The sequence below is a fragment of the Lathyrus oleraceus genome, chromosome 5, assembly GCF_024323335.1.
Source record: "Lathyrus oleraceus cultivar Zhongwan6 chromosome 5, CAAS_Psat_ZW6_1.0, whole genome shotgun sequence".
Taxonomy (NCBI): Eukaryota; Viridiplantae; Streptophyta; class Magnoliopsida; order Fabales; family Fabaceae; genus Lathyrus; species Lathyrus oleraceus.
The window spans coordinates 546,743,582-546,766,421 of record NC_066583.1 but is presented as its reverse complement, the minus strand read 5'-3'; the positions used below and the strand labels follow the sequence as shown (position 1 = coordinate 546,766,421).

The 22,840-nt window shown below is 37.8% G+C and overlaps 1 non-coding gene across 1 annotated transcript; it reads right to left on the bottom strand.

Moving 5' to 3' along the window:
• Positions 1-1,769: 1,769 nt before the first annotated feature.
• On the bottom strand, positions 1,770-1,876 carry LOC127089079 (small nucleolar RNA R71). Its single transcript, XR_007790857.1, has one exon. It is a non-coding gene; the product is annotated as a small nucleolar RNA R71 (small nucleolar RNA).
• Between the last annotated feature and the right edge of the window lie 20,964 nt (positions 1,877-22,840).

Genomic DNA, 22,840 nt, shown 5'->3' with positions numbered 1-22,840 from the left:
TTTTTCGCACAATAGTTTCTACACCGGAAACTATTGTGTACCTTTTACCGGATCTAACCTTACGTTAGAATCTAGTTTTTTTTATTCCTTCGCTTTTATTTTATTTTCCTGCCTGATTGAAGAATTCAAGAACAAATCCAACCGACCTGTGGTGGAGTGTTCAAGACTGCTATTTAATTTCTCAAGTTTTTTAATTATTGTTTGAATTTATATATGCCCTGTTTTACTGTCTATTTGTATTATTTGCCTGAGATGAATCTGTTTATGCATGATAATTATTTAAGTCTGTTTAGCATGTCTGGCTGATTCACTTAGGTATCGGTATGTAGAGTAAGCGGAATGAAGGAATCAAAACCAAATTGGTTTAATTAAGTTTAAAATTAAATCACTCTTTTTACGGTCTCAATTTACAGGTTTAACAACAAGGTTTTTGTACGAAAGTAAAAGACATAAAGAAGTTAAAAGCAATAGAGCGAGAGTTTGAGTTTTTGACTGGACAGTGTAAATTGGACATTAATTCTAGATCAGGGCGAGAGCAATTTTTAGAGTTAATTAAATTCTAACCTTTTTCAAAAAGTATTTTTAAAGATTGAATGTGAGGACGAGAGTTAAGCATTTGAATTTAATTATATAACCTAAGTCAACAGAGCGAGAGTTTGAGATAAGGGTGTTTAAACGATTAGTGCTTTCTTAAAAAGAGTTTCTACGGATCCTATTGTTTTCAAAAAGTGGTTTTTGACTTAACTATAAGTGACAACTACGTTAATATAAAATCATAGTTTATTCAACAGAGCGAGAGTTTGAGATAAAACTTTTAATCAATAACGTCAACTGAAAAGATTTATTTTAAAACCAAGAAACCAACAAAGAATTGATTCCCTAATTACGACGAACTACATACCGATATCAACTTATTAGATATTTATTTTAGATCTTATTTTAGTTTTAGCTTTTCCCCTAAACAATCAAAGTATTACCTGCCTTAGCTTTACGAAGTAACCTTAGATAACGGTATATCGATTCATAAGTCCCTGTGGGATCGATATCTTTTAAAACTACGCGATAGAACTGTGCACTTGCAGTTTGTACCCCAAATTCGACTCATAAAGTCGCGATCAAGTTTTTGGCGCCGTTGCCGGGGACTTTTATTTAGTCGATATCGTAACTCTTCTGTTACGCTGTAGAGACTAAGGCTTTTCTTTTTCTTTTCTTTCTTTCGTTGATTTGTATGCCACGCACTCGCTCACAAGGCGAGCCGTTCTACTTACGAATCAACGATATCAAACTATATCTCCGAGTCTTACGACGAATTCGGGAATATCGTGCTGCAAACAATCTCCCTCCTGTTGAACTTCCCGATTTCAAAAATATTTTCCCTTCGACACCCGAGATGGCAGAACCAGCTCGTGCTCTTAGAGATTACGCCGCTCCATCGCAAGATGAACCGCATTCAAGTATTGCTCCACCCGCAATCGAAGCAAACAACTTTGAACTCAAACCTTCACTGTTGCAGGCAGTGCAACAGAACCAATTCTCTGGAAATCCTACCGAGGATCCAAACCTTCATTTATCCGTATTTGTCCAATACGCTGATACTGTTAAAGCTAATGGTGTCACTTCAGAGGCAATTCGAATTCGTCTTTTTCCTTTCTCGTTAAGAGATAGTGCTAGAAGATGGCTTCAATCTCTTCCTTCCAACTCAGTCACCACATGGAACGAGTTGAAGAAAGTTTTTTTTTGTTCGATACTTTCCGCCAAGCAAAACAGCTATGTTAAGAGCCTAGATAAATGGATTTAAACAGAAAGATAACAAGTCTCTTTTCGAAGCATGGGAAAGATACAAAGACATGATGAGACTTTGTCCACACCATGGTTTAGAGGACTGGTTAGTAATTCATACCTTCTATAATGGTCTCCTGTACAACACGAGGTTAACAATAGACGCCGCCGCAGGTGGTACACTAATGAACAAACCTTATGCTGACGCTTACCAACTTATCGAAAGCATGGCTCAAAACCACTATCAGTGGGGAAGCGAACGAACAATGGTAGAAAAACCTCAAACGAAAACTGGCATGTACGAGATAAGTAACCTTGATCATGTTAATGCAAAAGTGGATGCTCTGGTCCAGAAAATTGAAAGTTTAAATGTATCATCTCCAGCCACTGTAGTTGCCATAACTCAGAATTGCGAAGTCTGTGGAATCCAAGGTCACACTCCTGCAGATTGTCAACTCCTAACAGGAACCCAAGCGGAACAAGTAAACTATGCTCAAGGAAGCCCCTACTCACACACCTATAATTCAAATTGGAAGAATCATCCCAATTTTTCATATAAGAGTAATAATGCTTTATACGCACCTGGACAATCTCCAAATCAAGCCCCAGCTATACCTCCGGGATATCAGAAGCCGATCCCATCTACACCTAACAATAACGCCCCTAGGAAATCCAACTTGGAAATCATGATGGAAAACTTTATAGCTTCTCAATAGCAAACCAATAAAGATTTCTTAAACCAGAATGTACACACTGGCGAACAAATTAAACAACTAGCAAGTAAAGTAGATGCCCTGGCTACTCACAACAAAATGCTGGAAACGCAAATTTCACAAGTAGCTCAACAACAAGCGCCTACTGCTTCCCCAACTGGTACATTTCCTGGCCAACCCCAACCTAACCCAAGAAGCCACGCTCATGCAATTATACAGAGAAGTGGAACGGAAGTGGAAGGACCGTCTGACCCAAGGATAGAAAACCAAAACTCTAAAAAGTCGACTGAGGAGGAAAGTGAACCTAAGGAAAAGGAAGAAAGTAACAAGGAAACCGTAGAAAAGAAGGAACCTTATGTACCTCCGCCACCTTATAAACCACCTATCCCTTACCCTCAAAGGCTTATTAAAACCAAAGATGCGGGCCAATTCAAAAAATTTGTCGACCTACTAAAACAATTAAACGTCACAATTCCGTTTACAGAAGCTATTACGCAGATGCCCTCATATGCCAAGTTTTTAAAAGAAATTCTTTCTAATAAAAGGAAACTTGAAGATAGCGAAACCGTTACACTCACCGCTGAATGTAGCGCTATAATCCAGAATATGCCTCATAAACTTAAAGACCCAGGTAGTTTCTCTATACCCTGTCACATAGGAAAATTTGTCATTGACAAAGCCTTATGCGATTTAGGAGCCGGTATTAGTGTTATGCCTTTATCCATATGCAAGAGTCTTGAAATGGGAGAATTACGACCAACTAAAATGTCTGTGCAACTAGCAGATCGTTCCGTCAAATATCCTGTAGGAATTCTTGAAAACGTTCCAGTGCGCATAGGTCAATTCTACATTCTAACTGATTTTATAATTATGGATATTAGAGAAGATGAAGTTACACCCATTATACTGGGAAGACCGTTCTTAGCAACTGCCAGTGCAATCATAGACGTGAAACGAGGACGACTCACTTTTGAAGTAGGAGAAAAAAAATTGAGTTCATTCTTTCCCAATTTTTGAAAGCACCTGCAATAGAAGATACATGTTACTTCATGGATATCATCGATGAATGCATAAAAGAAACGGAGTTAGAAAAATACAAATCATCTGACTATCTTGTAGAAGACAAACTTAACCAATGTTTAGCAATAACACCGGACCCTACGCAATGCCTTAAGAAACCAACCTTAGACCTGAAAACACTTCCCAAGAATCTGAGATATGAATTCCTAGACTTAGAGCTTGAACGACCAATGATAGTTAATGCTGACCTAGGAAGACTCGAAACAGAAAAACTCCTACATATCTTAAGAAAATATCCAACCGCACTAGGTTACAACATCACCGATCTTAAAGGAATAAGTCCCTCTATTTGTATGCACCGCATCATGCTAGAAGAAGATTGTAAAACTTCTAGAGAACACCAGAGGAGACTAAACCCGATCCTGAGTGAGGTAGTGAAGAAGGAAATAACCAAGTTATTAGAGGCAGGTATCATATATCCTATATCTGATAGCAAATGGGTTAGTCCTGTACACGTAGTACCAAAGAAAGGAGGTGTAACAGTCATTGAAAATGAAAAAGGAGAAACTATAACCAAACGAATCGAATCGGGATGGAGAATGTGCATTAACTATAGGAAACTAAACAAAGCAACCCGAAAAGATCATTTCCCTTTACCATTCATTGACCAGATGTTAGAACGATTAGCCAAACATGCTCATTTCTGCTATCTAGACGGTTACTCAGGTTTCTTTCAAATACCAATTCACCCTGATGACCAAGAAAAGACAACGTTCACGTGCCCTTTTGGTACCTTCACTTATAGACGAATGCCGTTTGGCTTGTGTAATGCTCCTGCAACTTTCCAAAGGTGCATGATGGCAATATTCGCCGATTTTCTAGAAAACATCATGGAAGTATTTATGGATGACTTTTCCGTATGCGGACAAAGCTTTGAAGAATGTCTTGAAAACCTAGAGAGAGTTCTAGAGCGATGTGTAAAAGTAAACCTAGTACTTAATTGGGAAAAATGCCACTTTATGGTACAAGAAGGAATTGTTTTAGGACACATCATCTCGAACAGAGGAATTGAAGTAGACAAAGCTAAAATAGAGGTAATCGAAAATCTTCAACCCCCGAAAACTGTGAGAGAAGTACGAAGCTTCTTAGGACATGCCGGTTTCTACCGACGATTCATTAAAGACTTCTCTAAAATAACTAAACCTTTAACCGTGTTATTAATGAAAGATGCTGAATTCATATTCGACAATAAATGTTTAGAAGCATTTCAAACACTTAAACAAGCACTGATCTCCGCACCCATAATGCAGACACCAGATTGGAATGAACCATTCGAAATAATGTGTGATGCTAGTGATTACGCTGTAGGTGCTGTTTTAGGACAACGAAAGGATAAAAAGCTTCATGTTATATATTACGCAAGTAGAACTCTAGATGAAGCACAAATGAATTACGCCACAACCGAGAAAGAACTTCTAGCAGTAGTGTTTGCGCTAGATAAATTTCGTTCTTACTTGGTCGGAGCCAAAATAATCATCTACACTGACCACACTGCTATCAAATACCTCTTAACAAAAAAGGATGCTAAACCTAGACTCCTAAGGTGGATCCTTTTGCTACAAGAGTTCGATTTGGAAATCAAAGACAAGAAAGGAACTGAAAACGTAGTAGCAGATCACCTCTCTAGACTTGAGAACCTTGAACCAGAAAGAACATCGATCAACGATGGTTTCTCGTACGATAAACTTATAGCTACTTTGGAAGAAAATAACGCTGATAAACAGGTAGAAACCACTTTAGCTATATCTGTTACACCGTGGTACGCTGACCTCGTCAATTATTTAGCTGCCGGAATAGTTCCACCTACCTTATCCTACCAACAGAAGAAACGATTCTTCTATGACATAAAACACTATTACTGGGATGATCCCTTACTTTTTAAAAGAGGCCCCGATGGTATTTTCCGTCGGTGTATACCCGAAGAAGAGGTAGAAAATATAATCCAACACTGTCAGTCCGTTCCTTATGGTGGACACGCAAGTACATCCAAGACCTGCTCTAAAATCCTACAAGCCGGTTTCTATTGGCCAAATATATGGAAGGATGTACATGCAGCTATTAAGAAATGTGACAGATGTCAACGCACAGGAAACATATCTAGACGTGACGAGATGCCACAAAAGGGCGTTTTGGAGGTAGAGATTTTCGACGTGTGGGGAATAGACTTCATGGGACCTTTTCCATCCTGTTTCGGTAACAAATACATACTCGTGGCAGTTGACTACGTATCGAAATGGATTGAAGCTATAGCTTCTCCAACAAACGACACACGAGTAGTAACTAGACTCTTTAAGAATATAATATTTCCAAGGTTTGGTGTCCCAAGAATAGTAGTCAGTGATGGTGGATCGCATTTCATATCCAAGGTACTCGAAAAACTACTGCTTAAGTATGGCGTAAGACATAGAGTAGCGACACCTTACCACCCTCAAACCAGTGGGCAAGTGGAAGTGTCTAACAGAGAAATCAAACAGATACTAGAGAAAACAGTCGCCACTTCAAGGAAAGACTGGTCATTCAAATTACCAGAAGCTTTATGGGCTTACCGAACTGCTTACAAAACTCCCATAGGGACAACCCCATTTAAGCTAATTTATGGAAAATCTTGTCACCTCCCGGTAGAATTAGAACATAAAGCCTATTGGGCTATTAAAAATCTAAATTTAAACTATAAAGCCGTCGGCGAAAAGAGAATCCTTGATATAAGCGAATTAGAGGAACTCAGAAGAGACGCTTACGAAAATGCCAGAATCTACAAAGAAAGAACAAAACAATGGCATGACAAGCGCATATCAAGGATAATCTTCAAACAAGGCGATACAGTCCTTTTATTTAACTCCAGACTAAAGTTATTCCCGGGAAAACTACGATCTAGATGGTCAGGTCCTTTTCAAATCACCAATGTTTTTCCCAGTGGAGCAGTAGAAATTAAAGGCAAATCTATGGAACCATTTACCGTAAACGGGCAACGTCTAAAACATTATCACTATGCAGAAAACACTGAAGATTCGCAAGTCTTGCACTTAGACGAAATGCCTCAAGAACTTATAGATTATAATTGATAGTTTTTATGTCGAGCTTGCGACATTAAACAAAGCGCTTAGTGGGAGACAACCCACAAATATTTTATTATTTTCTTCTATTATTATTTTTCTATTTCTTCCTTAATTATTCTTTTAATTTTTGTTTAGTATTCATTCTTAATTTATTTTTATTTATTAAAAAACTTTTCTCTTCTTTCGGCATTTGGCCAAATCCTGACTAAAACTCTTGTTTTTCTTTTCTCTAGCTAACACTAACCTGATGGGACAAATTGATCGTATGGGTATCAAATTCAGAGAAACAGCTCAGAAACAAAAGTTTGAGGAACTAGCCACGAGAGAGATGCTACCTAGTCTGTATGCTGATGACTGGGCAATGACTACCCTTGGACTAAGACAAAGTATCCTGTATTTGCTGAGTCAGATAGGGTGGGAAACCGCTCCTATCCGTAGACAATTCGTCACTTATCGGAGACTGACTCTAGAATTCCTTAGTTCTCTGATCTATCTACCCAACCATGGAAAAGGAATAAGCAGAGGTTTTATCCAGTTCAGAATGTTTAACATGGAATACCAATTTAATATTCAAGATTTTACCAACCTTTTAGGTTTCCCTACATCCTTTGACACATTCACAGTGAGCCAAGAAGAACTTTTTGAATATAGAGAACTTGAACACTTTTGGGGTAACTTGACTGGAAATGACGATCCTGAGGAACATGAGTTTCTCTCTGGAAACATACATAACCCGGCCTTCCGTTATTTCCATAAGATCCTGACCCACACCTTATTTGGGAAGAAGCCAAACAGTACCACAGTTTCACGTGATGAACTCTTCATCATATTTTGTGCTTCCCAGAACCGTCTAGTAAACGGTGCCACTTTTATGTTGCCAAATTTAGACCACCTTATCCAAGATGAACGAGCACCAATTCGAATAGGCGGTTTGATAACCATGATTGGTAATGCTATCGGATTACGTCAGCCTATGCTTGACTTAAGCCCTTTTTGTGGCATTACTACTATGAGTATACCCTTCCTCTTCAACACTATGTTTATAGCAAACCTAGGATTTGATGAGTTTGAGCTTATAATTAATAACCAAGTTCTTTGCCTATTCACCATGCCCGACCCTAGGACTAGTGTTCATAACCGCAATAACTGGCTCTACAATCTGAACGAAACCCCCTCTCCTGCTAGATCCACTGAATCCATCCAGGACTATGAGATTTGTGATGACCTGATTCCTTATGCTGAATCAGACCCTCAGACACCATCTGGTTATTATGACATTGATCCTCCTCCTCGACCTGTTCAGACCGAAGAATCGGCAATACCCGACCTTAGACATCATATGCCCGGAACTGATTATAACACTGCCATTGAAGCTTTGATGTCAGAACAAGACGCCCTCAGAGAAGAGTTCACTAGCTTGAGACACGAATTTCTGGGATACATGAACAGTATGACAAATCAGTTTCACGAGTTACTATACCGTGTTAACTCCTTTGCTCCTCCAGCCAGAGATCGAGCAGATGGATAGAAGCCGTTTTTCTTAGTTATCTAGCTTTAGTTAGTTCTATTATTTAATGTTATTTCAAATTATGTTCGTATTTGTTTCTCTTTCGCATTTTTGTTTTTCTCCATTGTTACATTATGATTATTTTATGAAGCTATTGAATTATCCTATTTTATTATGAATTATGCAATATCTACCAAAAAAATGCTCTCTACTGTTGCTGCCTACATAAATTATTAACAACATAATACATTTATGCACTATTATACAAAGTAGAATAGCATGCAGGAAAATTAAATAGCAAAATAAAATAATCTGAAGCAAAACAAAATAAATAATAAAAAAATAAATTACCAAAGTTATTCTGAAGAACGCTAGCCGAAGCCATGCCAAAAAGACTGTGTGACAAGCGTCACACAATCTTTGACGGGCGGCACGCCAAGTACTTGTTACGCCCGTCACGCCCCTGTGACGAGCGTAACACCTTTCTGACTAGGTGAACGTTACAGAGCCGTTGGAGACGAACGTTACACCCTTTCACCTTTTTACCTTCCCCATTTATTCCCATTAACCCACATTTATTCACTTTTCAACCACCTCTTTTCCAACTTCCAATTTTTTTTTCCTATAAATACCCACCAAACCTTCCTTCATTCACCACAAACCACTCTCTAATATCAAATACATTTCTTTTCTTTATTACTCCTTTAAATTCATTCATCAGTATGGCGGGAAATCAGAATTTCGGAAATATCATCTTCCGATCCGAAGATGAAAACTATCAAAGGGAGCAATTCGAGCGCTTTCAACAACGAGGTGTCACTTCTACCAGGTATCCTGATTCAACTTGTTTACAACAATTAGGATTACTTCAAGGTATCGAGTGGATGCTCCGCCTTGCCGATCTAACCTTTCTATGCACGCATAATCAACCCACCTACCCATCCCTAACCTTAGAATTCTTAAGTTCATATGCGTACAACACTCCCACCGGTGAGGACGAATTCTTAACCGGTACCGCAACCTTCCGTATGTTCAATACCGAGTACTCCCTATCCCAAAACCAATTGAGTACCATGCTACAATTCCCCATAGAAGGTCAAGTCTACCCCAGAATCCCTCCAAACCTAAACTGGAGCACAATTGTTGCTTTCGACCTCTTTAGGAAAATATTCGGCGTAGATGCCAACAACTGGGAAGAGCTCCTTGTTTCCCATATACATAACCCAACTATCCGGTACTTTATCCGCATCCTACAAAACACAGTTTTTGGAAGACCGAACAACAGCAAGGTCAACGCAAAGGAACTATTCTTCCTCGAATGCGTCTTCGAACCGAATGCTAAGGTAAACGCCGCCTCCTTCCTATTTCATCATATCCGCACCTTATGTGCTAGAGGCCGTCAACCTTTTGTAATTGGTGGATTAATCACCACCATAGCACTTGGCTTAAACCTAGGGGACCGACTCCAAACTTTAGAATCTTTACCTCCCCTCTTTATGGATATAGGCTACTGTCGGTCCAGCCACCTAATAAAGAACAGAGTAGGCGGAAAATATTACCTTATGGTGAATAACCAGGTAGTCCCAAGCGTTGTTCTACCCAACATTGCCTTAACCGATGTCACCAATCCCAACCCCCACCTCTATGATCTGAATGCTCCCGAAGCTACCAAGCCTTCACATACAAACCCGTCTACAGACGAGTTCGAAGACATGGAGCAAGGTGATAACGCTCCTGCACAACAATCAGTCCCGCTCAACCCTTCCGATACTACAGCTGGCCCATCCTCCCGACGTCGTCGACGAAGAAGGCCTGCAACCAACGACGACATCATGGATGCTATTGATGGTATGCAAGCACAGAATCTCGAAATGATGCAAATGATGCGCCAAGTGCAACAACAGTAGGAAGAGAGGAATGCCATAACCGACCAGCCGTTCACTGATTTGCTTAGCAGATTCGACAACTTAGAAGTACGTCAAAGATCACCCGGTCCAAGAACAAGAGGCGGCAGGCAACCTTAACTTTAGTTTTTTTTCCTTTCTTTTTGTAATTCATTTTTTCTTTCAAACATTGAGGACAATGTTTCATTCAAGTATGGGGGGGGGGGGGGGGAACCATGTTCTCTCCATCCTCCTTTTTCCTTTTCAAGTATGTATCTTTCTTTTCATTGTTATTTCCCTTATAAAAAAAAATATATATATATAATAAAATAATATTTCTTATAATATAGATTTATTTTAAGTTAAGTCCCAAATGTGAAAACCTTCTATTATCTATTCCCCTCAATTTTCATGAGCCATAACAAAAATTCATCACACTCAATAAGTATAAAGGTCGCTTATTTTATAAAACTTGAGTGAAATCAAGACAAAAATTATTACCATAACAACGCTCTAAGAACTTCAACATGTTAGATCAGGATAAGTACCTATTATACCAATCCCTTGAACTTTTAGTTTTATAGTAACCCCGAGTAGTTTATACGAGAAGTCAGCACCATCTCAATAGCAAACTACGTGGAAGGCCGATGAATATAAGTGAATGATTCCCAAAGTAACATAAAAAAAATATATATATCAGGAAATGCACTAATTAAGTTAGGTGATCCTTACCAGATCATTTAATCTAAAGGTTGCAGATCATACAAAAGCATAATATGAAAGATCCATTATGAGTTGGTTCAGCAGGTATCTGGTACTGAACTTGGTAGGGCGGACTACGATCCGATCCCCCGCAATTTGCAATGGACTGAATAACGAAGTTATCCGACTTATGTACCAGAACTTCTAGCTAAAAGGGGATCAGAATCACTAACCGGTTACTCCACTATGTGCGCGAAAAGATAAAGGGCTTAATGTGATTTCGCTAGAATGAAAACGGGTGAAATAAGAGTAAAGGAACTAGGATAGCTATAATGGCATTACTCGAACTGGTTTGCATAAGGTGAGGTTATCTGAGGTTGTGACGGTGGTTGTTGATGTCAAGATTAAAACCAAGTTACTTCTAAACAAGGTTTACAGGCAACCTAGTACGAATTGATGTGTGTTTCGAAATTTCATCTGGCTAACATTTTTTAAAACAAGTTCTATACTGTATTTTGCTTGAGGACAAGCAAAGATCTAAGTATGGGGGAGTTTGATAACATGAAATAGTATCACATCCTAGGACTCAATTTAATTAAATTATATTATTATTTACTTCAATTTATTTCATTTTATTAGATATTACGCAATATTTTCTTTCTATTTATCTCAGGTGGTTTATTTGAAGCATAAGTAAAAAAGGAAGAAAAGGAGGTGCAAAAAGGAATGAAAAGAAGCAAATATCAAAAGCCAAAGCCCAACCCAAAAAGCACAGCGTCACAAGGGCTGTGACGAGCGTCACGCTTTGCACACTCCTGTGACGAGCGTCACACCATTCCCCTATATTTTTGGCACCAGGAACGCAACAGACCACGTTGAAGCTACTTTCACGCTTGACCCTTTTACAACGTAATGGCTATATTTACGGAAAACCCTTGGAAGCAGTTGCAATAAGTATCAGTATAAATAGAGCTTTTTGGAAAGCTCTCGGTTCCACACTTTTTCCATCTTTCTTTGCCGTTTTCGCTTTTTCATTTTTTCTTTTCCAGCAGCTTAAGTATATTTTTACAGCAATACTTGTACGAGTTTTATATTGTTTTCCCTTTCAATTTCTATTTTCCTTTTTAGCATTTAGTTAATTCTTTTTCGCACAATAGTTTCTACACCGAAAACTATTGTGTACCTTTTACCGGATCTAACCTTACGTTAGAATCTAGTTTTTTTTATTCCTTCGCTTTTATTTTATTTTCCTGCCTGATTGAAGAATTCAAGAACAAATCCAACCGACCTGTGGTGGAGTGTTCAAGACTGCTATTTAATTTCTCAGGTTCTTTAATTATTGTTTGAATTTATATATGCCCTGTTTTACTGTCTATTTATATTATTTGCCTGAGATGAATCTGTTTATGCATGATAATTATTTAAGTCTGTTTAGCATGTCTGGCTGATTCACTTAGGTATCGGTATGTAGAGTAAGCGGAATGAAGGAATCAAAACCAAATTGGTTTAATTAAGTTTAAAATTAAATCACTCTTTTTACGGTCTCAATTTACAGGTTTAACAACAAGGTTTTTGTACGTAAGTAAAAGACATAAAGAAGTTAAAAGCAATAGAGCGAGAGTTTGAGTTTTTGACTGGACAGTGTAAATTGGACATTAATTCTAGATCAGGGCGAGAGCAATTTTTAGAGTTAATTAAATTCTAACCTTTTTCAAAAAGTATTTTTAAAGATTGAATGTGAGGACGAGAGTTAAGCATTTGAATTTAATTATATAACCTAAGTCAACAGAGCGAGAGTTTGAGATAAGGGTGTTTAAGCGATTAGTGTTTTCTTAAAAAGAGTTTCTACGGATCCTATTGTTTTCAAAAAGTGGTTTTTGACTTAACTATAAGTGACAGCTACGTTAATATAAAATCATAGTTTATTCAACAGAGCGACAGTTTGAGATAAAACTTTTAATCAATAACGTCAACTGAAAAGATTTATTTTAAAACCAAGAAACCAACAAAGAATTGATTCCCTAATTACGACAAACTACATACCGATATCCACTTATTAGATATTTATTTTAGATCTTATTTTAGTTTTAGCTTTTCCCCTAAACAATCAAAGTATTACCTGCCTTAGCTTTACGAAGTAACCTTAGATAACGGTATATCGATTCATAAGTCCCTGTGGGATCGATATCTTTTAAAACTACGCGATAGAACTGTGCACTTGCAGTTTGTACCCCAAATTCGACTCATAAAGTCGCGATCACATGATCTTCACCAGCAACTCTTCATCCCATGGTTAAATGAAACTTCATCCAGATATACAACCGTTCCTTGCAAAGAGAAGAGTTCACTCAGGACACATTTACAAGGAATGAAGAACAACTTTCTCTCAAGGAGAGGAAATGTTATCTTCAGGAGGTTGAAAAGTACTTGAGGAAATTTCATTCTTATGCCTGAGTGAAGGAGAATTAGAAGATCATAGTCAAAGACTTCGAGTTCTTCACAAAGGACTAACCTTTCATTAATGTTCTCTACACCATGGTTTGAGCTAGAGAGCATATTAAGTCAGGATATGAGCGAGGGATAAGAGATTTTTGAAAAAACTTGGGCAAGGTTGCACAACTCTGTCTGCCAGGTTTGGGAGACAAGTTACAAAACAAGAATGAAAAACTTAGACTGAGGGAGATCAGTTTAAATAGGAAATCAAAAAGGCATAACCAAGAGAGAAAAAGATTTAAGACATCTAGATTTTGAAAAGACAATTCATAGAAAATCTTTTGGAAAACCAACAAGTAAGATAAACAAGTGCAAATAAAAATTAAGAAATGACAAGAGAGAGAAGCCACAGAGAATCCAAAAGGTAAAGAATTTCTACTCTACAGATTCTACCCAGATAACTTTATAGCTAGCATAGCAATTTTCAGACACGTGGATTTTTTTTAGAAAACAGATGTCAAAAATGATTTTTTTATTTTAAGAGTAACAAGAAATCCTTATCACTTTTCTTATACCAAGAGTTTGATTCTTTTCATAAGCCACATGTCATTAGAGATGGTTCAAGACTTTGATGAAGATGCTTATGATTAGCATTAGTCTTTGATACTCCATATTCAGAATCAAGCTTTTTAATAAGATTAGAAAACCTTTCTTAGAGAAGAATTAAGTATTTAAAAGACAAAGGGTAGAACAAGTAAAATAACTCAATAATGATTTGACTTGAACAACAACACTTTCTCATCAAAACTTTTGAGCCTATAATGCTTGGTTCTGAATAAAGAATAAGAACAAGGGTATAAAAGAAGGTCACAATTAAATAACTTTCCATTTGCTCTAAAAATTCTTAAGCAAACATATTATCTAAGATAGTTATGCATCAAGGAAATCGATACATACACAAAAGTAAATAATATTTCATCCACAAAAGTTGTCTAGATAAAAAATAAGGAATTTAGACATACCTTAGTGTAGCTTCTGAATAACTTTTAGTTCCAACAATCTTCTTGAAGGTGTAAAAAACACAAGAAAGGGGGGTTTGAATTGGGTTTTAGAAAAACAAAAGCTTTTTACCAACTCAAGAACACCATTTAAATGTTAATAACAAAGAGATAAGAACACAAGTATTTTTATCCTGGTTCGCTTGAAACTCAAAGCTATTTCCGTCCATCCGCCAAGGTGATTTTTCCTTATACACAAGGACTTAATCCAATATAATCATCTGATTACAATAATAAAAAAGAATAACCTTCTTTGTGTTCTCAAGGATCCGAATATACCCTAGTCTCCTTAAGGAATCAAATAGGCAGTTTGAATAATATCTTGTGTGTTACATGTTGCTTCTACATAAACATATTTTACACAAATGATAAAAAAATACTTAAAGAAAAATTGTGTAGAAAAATGATAGTTTCTCACAAAGAACTAGACTTGTCAAATTTTTAACGCTTCAACATTTCTTATTTTTATTCAAGTCTCAAGTGAGCAAAGGAAAGAGCAAATGAATAATATGTGCAAGAATAGTAAATTGCCTAAAAGTAAAGAGCAAAAAGTAAATGTTAATTGTTAATGGTTAGTGTTAGTAGTTAGTGTGCCATAAGGCAAATTTAGCGCTATGTTAAGCAATCGTAATTGGACTTATGTAGAAGTCACAACTATCTGAGGCCGGTCAATAATAATGTAGGCAACAACACAAGTTAGAAGTCTTGATTAGTGAACCAAGTTCCAACAACTTGCCATGCCAAAAAGAAAAAAGAGAATTGATCTTGTATTGGTTTAAGTCCTTTGCACGATTTAGGAAGCAATCTATCCTTAATGCAAAGCCATTCATTTGATCAATTGATCAAGATGAATTAGATTTGAATCAAGGAAGATTAAACCTCCCTAATCAATGCTAACTTATCAACCTTTAACTCATTGATCAAAAAGAAAGAAAGAAGAAGAAGGAGATGAATAATGGATAATGAAAATGGAAAGAATAAAGTGCATTAAATGGAATGGAATGTACCAATCAACAAGTGTTGACCAATGATATTGAGGATCATGGTCAAACAATCAAAATCAGAAGTGAGATGAAGATTGGAAGTCAAGAAATGAGCAAAATATTTTTAGGCATTTTTAATATTCAAAATAAACTTGAATTAAAATATTAAAGAAAGGTTAAACTTCAAAATCACTTCAAATCAACTTTTAAAGGTCCAAGTGATTTATCCCAAGTTCAACAAGGTCAAACAAAGTTTGACAAAAAATTTCAGCATTTTTAAAAGTCAGAAACTATTTTTAATCAATTAAAAATGAATAAAAATAACCTAATTGAACTAAAATCTCAAATAAATTAATAAATTGATGAGAATATTTTTCATAGATCCATCATCATTCAAATAGGTTGAGAAAATATTTTTGCATTTTTTGAATAACAAAAACTATTTAAAATGAATTAAAAATAACCAGAAAAGAGAAAATTCACAAAAAATATCAAATGATGAAAATAAAAAAATTAAAAATCAATTTTAGAAACTAGAATTAAAAAGAGAAATAATGCAATTGGTCCCATATTTTTTGGATTAAAAATGAAAGAGTTATGAATTTTTGAAGTAAAATGGAATTAAAGAAAATAAAATGGAAAATAAGAAAATCAGAAAAAAGGAGAGGCGTCTGATCAAGCCTCATTAATTGACGTGGCTGATCAGAAGGCTCTCATGCGGGCGCTTACCATGTACATGAGTCAAGCGCGTGGTACCGTGCATTAAATGAAGTCAAACATAACAAGGGCCAGGATTAGATCGTGGGAAACGCATCCAATGGTCCAGATTCAATCTGGCATGGTGGACGGTGGTGTACACCACCGTCTTCTCCGGCGAGCACACCAGCTCCAACCAGAGTTGCAGGTTTGCAAAAGTTAACCAAAACTCACGATCCATATACCAAATTAAAGCTGGGGTGATGTACATCACCCCTGTACCATTAGTTTCTCTTCTAGATCCCCATAGTAAGAGAAATCAGAAAGAGAAAAATGTGGTGTTCATGCTGAACTTCATGGATTTCAAAAATTGAGCATATAGCAATGATGCCTCTATAGAGAGGACTTCAGACAACACAATATCAAGGCCAATAGATCAAGGAGTAAGGAGTTTCGAAGAAAAAACCAGTTGATGCACACCTTTGAACTGTGGAGCTTTGAGTCTCTTTCCTTGATTCCTTTTGCCAAACAGAACTTCAATAGACTAGATGATGAAGGTTTAGGAACTTTAGATCTGAAGATTCAACCAAATTCAATTGAATTTCAGATCTGAAATTTTGAAGAAATGTGAACTTAGTTCCTTTGGTATGGTTGGGAATTGATTTCTACAGAGCTTTAGGCGCCTTTAGGTTAGTTCATAATGAAGCATAGCACATGTATTTATAGCTGGAATTGGCTGAACAAGTGAGTTTGCTCGTGTGCATGGCAAATGGATTTTCCTTGCATGGGCTTGCATGATCATGTAGAAGGCTCAAACTCAATTGTATATGCATGCTGATGACCAAACAACTTGAAATGGACGTGTAGTTTGCAAGGCAATGGCTTGTGCATGAAGTTTCAACATGAATTTCATAATTGTGCCTAAAACTTTAGCTCTTCGAAAATGCCAATTAGAAAATCCAAACATAAGCATATGGGTAATGGTTGGAAAGGTATTGACATAAGGAATAAATTTTATGTTGGACAAAAACTCATTTGAAGTGTGGAAATTTAGGAAAACAGGCCATGAAGTTCATAGTTCAAAACATGCCTTTGAGAATTTTATCAAAATGGACCAACTTCAAGCCCTTCTATTTTGATGATGCAAGCCTCAAATGGAAAAACCTCTAACATAAAAGTTGTATATATTTTCAAGACAATCAAGATGGACTTAAATTTGGCATCATTTGGATTTTTGATGAAGACGTTATGTGCACTTGAAGTTGGACTTTTTTGCCTTTCAATGCATTTGGTCCAAAGTGACCTATAATGTTTTGCATTATCACATGTATTTCTTTTGAGATTTTGAAATTTTGTTCAATATAACATTTGAATTAGACATAATAAGATTTCCAATGCATTTGATCCCACCTCAAAATCATGAAAAATGAATGAGTTATGTTCTTGGGAAGTTGACCTAACATTAGGGTTTCAGTCAAAATGACCTATAATTCTTGGAATGGATGATGATCTTCCAAGCTTCAAATCAATTTTTGATGAACATGAAAGTTGTACATATTAGGGTTTCTTCATTAGCAAGGTATTGTGGGTGGTCAGATGAATTAGGGTTTCCTTAAGGAACAAACCTCAATCCCTTTGACTTGCTTTGATTAGAATGATGAATTAAGATGCTAGGGAGGCATATTTGATGGATGAGAGATTTGGGAACCATTGCCATGCTTGCTTTCATCTTCTCTTGGCCATATCTTTGCATAAAGGATCACCTAGGAGCTTTTTGACCTTGTGATTGCTCAAGCTACAAACAAGAAATGTTAGTGACATATTTTTGTGCTTTTGGTTAGTAAATAAAATGAGAAAAGCAATAATATACAATTCAAGCATGCTTGGTGATCTCAAACCACTCACAAGAGGTCTCATCTAAAGGTAAAAGGAACCAAGATGCTTATGATCCTTGAGGCTTTGCAAATGCAATATTATGATGTCATGAGGGATCTTAGGGCCAAAATTGGGGTCTTACAGATGCCCCTATTTAAGGTCATTCTAGCTGGAGAAGTGAAGGTGAAAATCTTCGTCTCGACGAGGTAGAATGGGCTTAAATAATAACAAAGAGACGAATTTTGGTTCCTAAGAGACCTCATGATGCAGATGTATGTATGCCAATGGTAATACTCTGTGGGGATATGTGTCCACAAAGAAAGAAATCAGGAATAACCGAAAAATCCCCTGGAGTAACACACTCATAAATGGGACAGAGACTCTAGGGACATTACTGGGGAGCAAAGGGATAAAAATGCGTGAGCAGGTCACAACTTGAAACTTGCTGAGAGACACGAAGGAAATCCATGAAATAAATCAATGGAAGAACTCGAGCTGACTCAAGGATGCATGTATTGGGGAATATGCCAATACAGCAAAAAATTATCCGTAACGGATACTTCGGATAAAAATCCGGTCTTAGGCTGAGAGAATCCACTAAGGGACTTCACTGGGGAAACACCCAAACAAAATTCCTCTGGGGAAGCAATGGGATGAGGTATTACCGGTTACTGGGTAATAAGCTCAAAGAGACATGTGATCCGAACACCGGTATAAGGGTGAGAGAACAACATGCTCTGGGAGAATGAATATCTAAGACCGGTATAAAGGTGAGAGATATCAAACATCCGAAAATCATCTGAGGAAGTCCTAAAAAGGTAAACTTCAGCTCAGGAGAATCTGACTCCGCAAGGGGACAAAAAGTTATAATAGGGAGCAGGGGGAAGGAACACCAGGGATACCAGTTACTGGGCATATAATAGGTGACCAACCAAAGTGTGAATTGGGGAATATTCCCAAGACACTCATCATTCAAAAGAGGGCTAAAATCAAAACTCGATTATAGGATGGACCTTCGATTCCAATAAAAAGGGATACGAATCTTACTCGACTGGGGAAGAGCAAAAGGCTTCGACCAAAGAGTGCATGAGATATATTATCTATTACCGTCAGAACGTAGATAATATACTCGCATGGAAGATTATCCACAACCTGTTACTGGGTCAAAAATGGATAAATCGACCGAAAAGAAAAGGACATCGGGATACCGAATACTAGGTATATAATGATGACCAACCCAGGGGAGAAATAATCATTATCAACAAAGGGTAAATGAGAGATGACTCGCTAGGGATAAATTGCTTGATCAAAGCAATTATCCAAGAGATATATCACTGGCTACTAGGTGATATACTCAAAAGGTGAAGGAATATCAATACCGAATATTGGATAAAGATAACCAACAAGGAGGGGATTACATTTACCGGATACTGGGCAAAAAACCACGGAAAAGTAACCGTCATTGATTAGGATGAGCAAAATGGTTAACTCTGCAAGGGGATAAAAATAGGATTTACAACTACCGGTATAAGGGGTAGAAGACCACAGACTCCACCGGGGAAAAGAGGGATAATTACTGGCTACTGAGCGACTTATTCATCTATACCACAGGAGAGTGCAGGAAACAGTCATAAGAGGCCAGTCTAGGATCAAACTAGATAGGCACTATGAAACAAGGCTTGTCCCTATGAGGATATAGCTCAATGGGGAACTCCATCCTAGTATATGTGTTGGGAGGAAGCAGAAACAACCATCATCCACGAGGATATAACTCGGTGGGGACTATGGAAGAAAGGATAAACACTTTCTGCTTATGGGGCTGACTCTATATGGAGAGATCAAACACAAACATCCGCTTGGGGAAGCTCATTACCCACTAGCAAGAGATAACAAACAAAGATATATGGCAAAGAATGCAACATGAATATCTGAATGTTTGAAAATTATATGCACACATGTGTGGTTTATGTATGATGAATGCTGACAAACAGACATTTCTTAACACAAACAGGTCCAACGAATGAGGAACAAACATCCGGTACTACATCTCAAGAGAGAAATCCAGGCTCAGTGGAAGATATCCAATCTGATGAGGGGCAAAAGATACCAGGAAACAAAGATCTCTGTAGGAGAATGAGCATCATTCATTCCAACTGGGGGCAAAGTCGTTGCACGGATGAACTCCACCATAGAAGCAACTCTACCGGGGATGTTATCAAAGAGGAATATGATGGATCTCTGGGGGGAACAACCATCAACCAGAAGCTTCCAAAGATCACCAGATACTGTCTTGCCAATGAGATCATATCTGCTGAGGAGGGAGAGATGAATAATCTTACCCAACACTCTGCTTGAAAGAAAGAACCACAAGAGGCTCCGGAGGAAGAGGTCATGAGCATGCCAGAAATATGAACAAACGCCTTACCTTGTCGAGAATCTTACCATCTTTGGGAGAGCACTGTAGGCATTCCCAGTATCCCCATGTCATTGTGAATGTTCACTTTGTTTAAAAACAAATTATGAAAAATTTGATTATTTAAAACAATGATATTTTTTCAATTAAAACATGCAAAACATTTGTTTGAATAGAAACAAATAAGAGTGCAAATAATTGGATAAGGACTCAAATTTATTTGATGGAATGGTAGTCCACAAATGGCAAAACTCCATAGATCTTTAAAAATTTGAAATTGGTGATATATATTGGAAAAGGGCTACATTGAACATAATGACCATTTCTCCACCAATTCTGAATCCGATGTATTTGAAGCTTTGGTTGATGATGAATGAGCGAGAATCTCTGACGAATGACAGTTTGTAGAACAAAGTCTTGTTAGGATTCAGTTACTTGCCAAATCCCTAATTTTTGCCTAGATTGCCCCAGGGTGAGGTACTCAATCTAGCGGGTTACATATATTCATTTTTTTTATGTCTCTAATTTTTGCCTGGATCGCCCTTTCGGGTTTTCAATCCACCGAGACGCTCATTTTTGCCTAAGTCGCCCTTTCGGGTTTTCAACTTAGCGAGCTATTCTATTTTTATTTTTTAGGCGAAGTATTTCTTGACTGCATCTGAATTCACAGGACGAGTGAAATCCTCCCCATCCATAGTTGTAAGTATCAATGCACCGCCTAAAAAGGCTCTCTTGACAACATATTGACCTTCATAGTTTGGAGTCCACTTGCCCCTGGAATCGGGTGCGAAAGACAAGACTTTCTTGAGCAAAAGGTCACCTTCTCTAAACATTCGAGGTTTTTCCTTCTTATCAAAGGCTTTCTTCATCCTTTGTTGATATAATTGACCATGGCACATGGCAGTCAATCTCTTCTCTTCTATCAAATTCAGTTGGTCATAACGACTCTGAACCCATTCAGCATCAGTCAACTTGGCTTCCATCAAGACTCTCATTGATGGGATCTCCACCTCTACTGGGAGCACAACCTCCATGCCGTAAACAAGAGAGAAAGGGGTTGCCCCTGTTGAAGTGTGGACAGATGTCCGATATCCGTGTAGAGCAAATGGCAGCATCTCATGCCAATCTTTGTACGTAACAACCATCTTCTGGATAATTTTCTTGATATTCTTATTAGCAGCTTCAACAGCCCCATTCATCTTGGGTCTGTAAGGAGAAGAATTATGATGTGCTATCTTGAACTCGCTACACAGCTCTTTCATCATCTTGTTGTTCAAGTTAGATCCATTATCAGTAATGATCTTATCTGGCACACCATACCGGCATATGAGTTGATTCTTGATAAATTTTACGACCACTTGCCTGGTCACGTTTGCATACGATGCCGCTTCAACCCATTTGGTGAAGTAATCAATTGCCACGAGAATGAATCTGTGACCGTTGGATGCTTTCGGCTCTATCATGCCGATCATGTCAATTCCCCACATAGAGAAGGGCTATGGTGATGAAATCACATTTAGGAGTGTCGGAGGAATATGAATCTTATCCGCGTAGATCTGACACTTATGGCATTTCTTCACATATTTGCAGCAGCCAGACTCCATTGTCAGCCGACAGTAGCCTGCTCTCAATATCTTTCTAGCCATGGCATGTCCATTGGAATGAGTACCAAATGAACCCTCATGAACCTGAGCCATCAACAAGTCTGCTTTGTGTCTATCCACGCATCTGAGCAACACCATATCAAAATTTCTCTTATAAAGTACATCGCCATTGAGGTAGAAACTGCCTGACAATCTCCTCAAAGTCTTCCTATCTTTCACAGATGCCCCAGGCGGGTAAATCTGGTTCTGAAGGAAACACTAGATGTCATAATACCATGGCTTATCATCCTTTACTTCTTCTACTGCAAATACATGAGCTGGTCTGTCCAAGCGCATCACAGTGATATTGGGAACTTCATTCCAGAGTTTTACCACGATCATTGAAGCGAGCGTAGCGAGAGCATCTGCCATTCGATTCTCATCTCGAGGAATATGATGGAAGTCAACCTCAGTAAAGAACGTTGAGATCCTCCTCTCATAATCCCTATATGGAATGAGGCCAGACTGATTCATTTCCCATTCACCCTTAATCTGATTAACAACGAGGGTCGAATCACCATAAACATCAAGATGCTTGATCCTAAGATCAATACATTCTTCCAATCCCATAATACAAGCCTCATACTCAGCCATATTATTCGTGCATTTAAAAGTTAGTCTTGCTGTAAAAGGAAAATGTGTGCCCTGAGGAGTAATAATCACTGCCCCAATACCATTTCCATATTGATTTACAGCGCCATCAAACACCATACTCCATCTGGAACCAGGTTCTTCCCCTTCATCGAGCGTAGGTGTAGCACCTCAAATTTGCACCCTACCTTCTGTACATACATTCTCATATTAGGTCATAGCATAATAAGTCCACTGCATAACATTGCATTACCCATTTGCCCAAGTGCAAGTTCAACTGACAAATTAGGTCAAACTGGTCAGGAGATCAGTCAGTCAAGCAAGCCAGTGCATTTTCCATTGAGACAAGGCCCTAGGGTTGGTTCAACATGTTCACATGACCTAGGGGTCCTTTGGAAGTGATTTGGTCAAGTATTGGATGCTCAGAA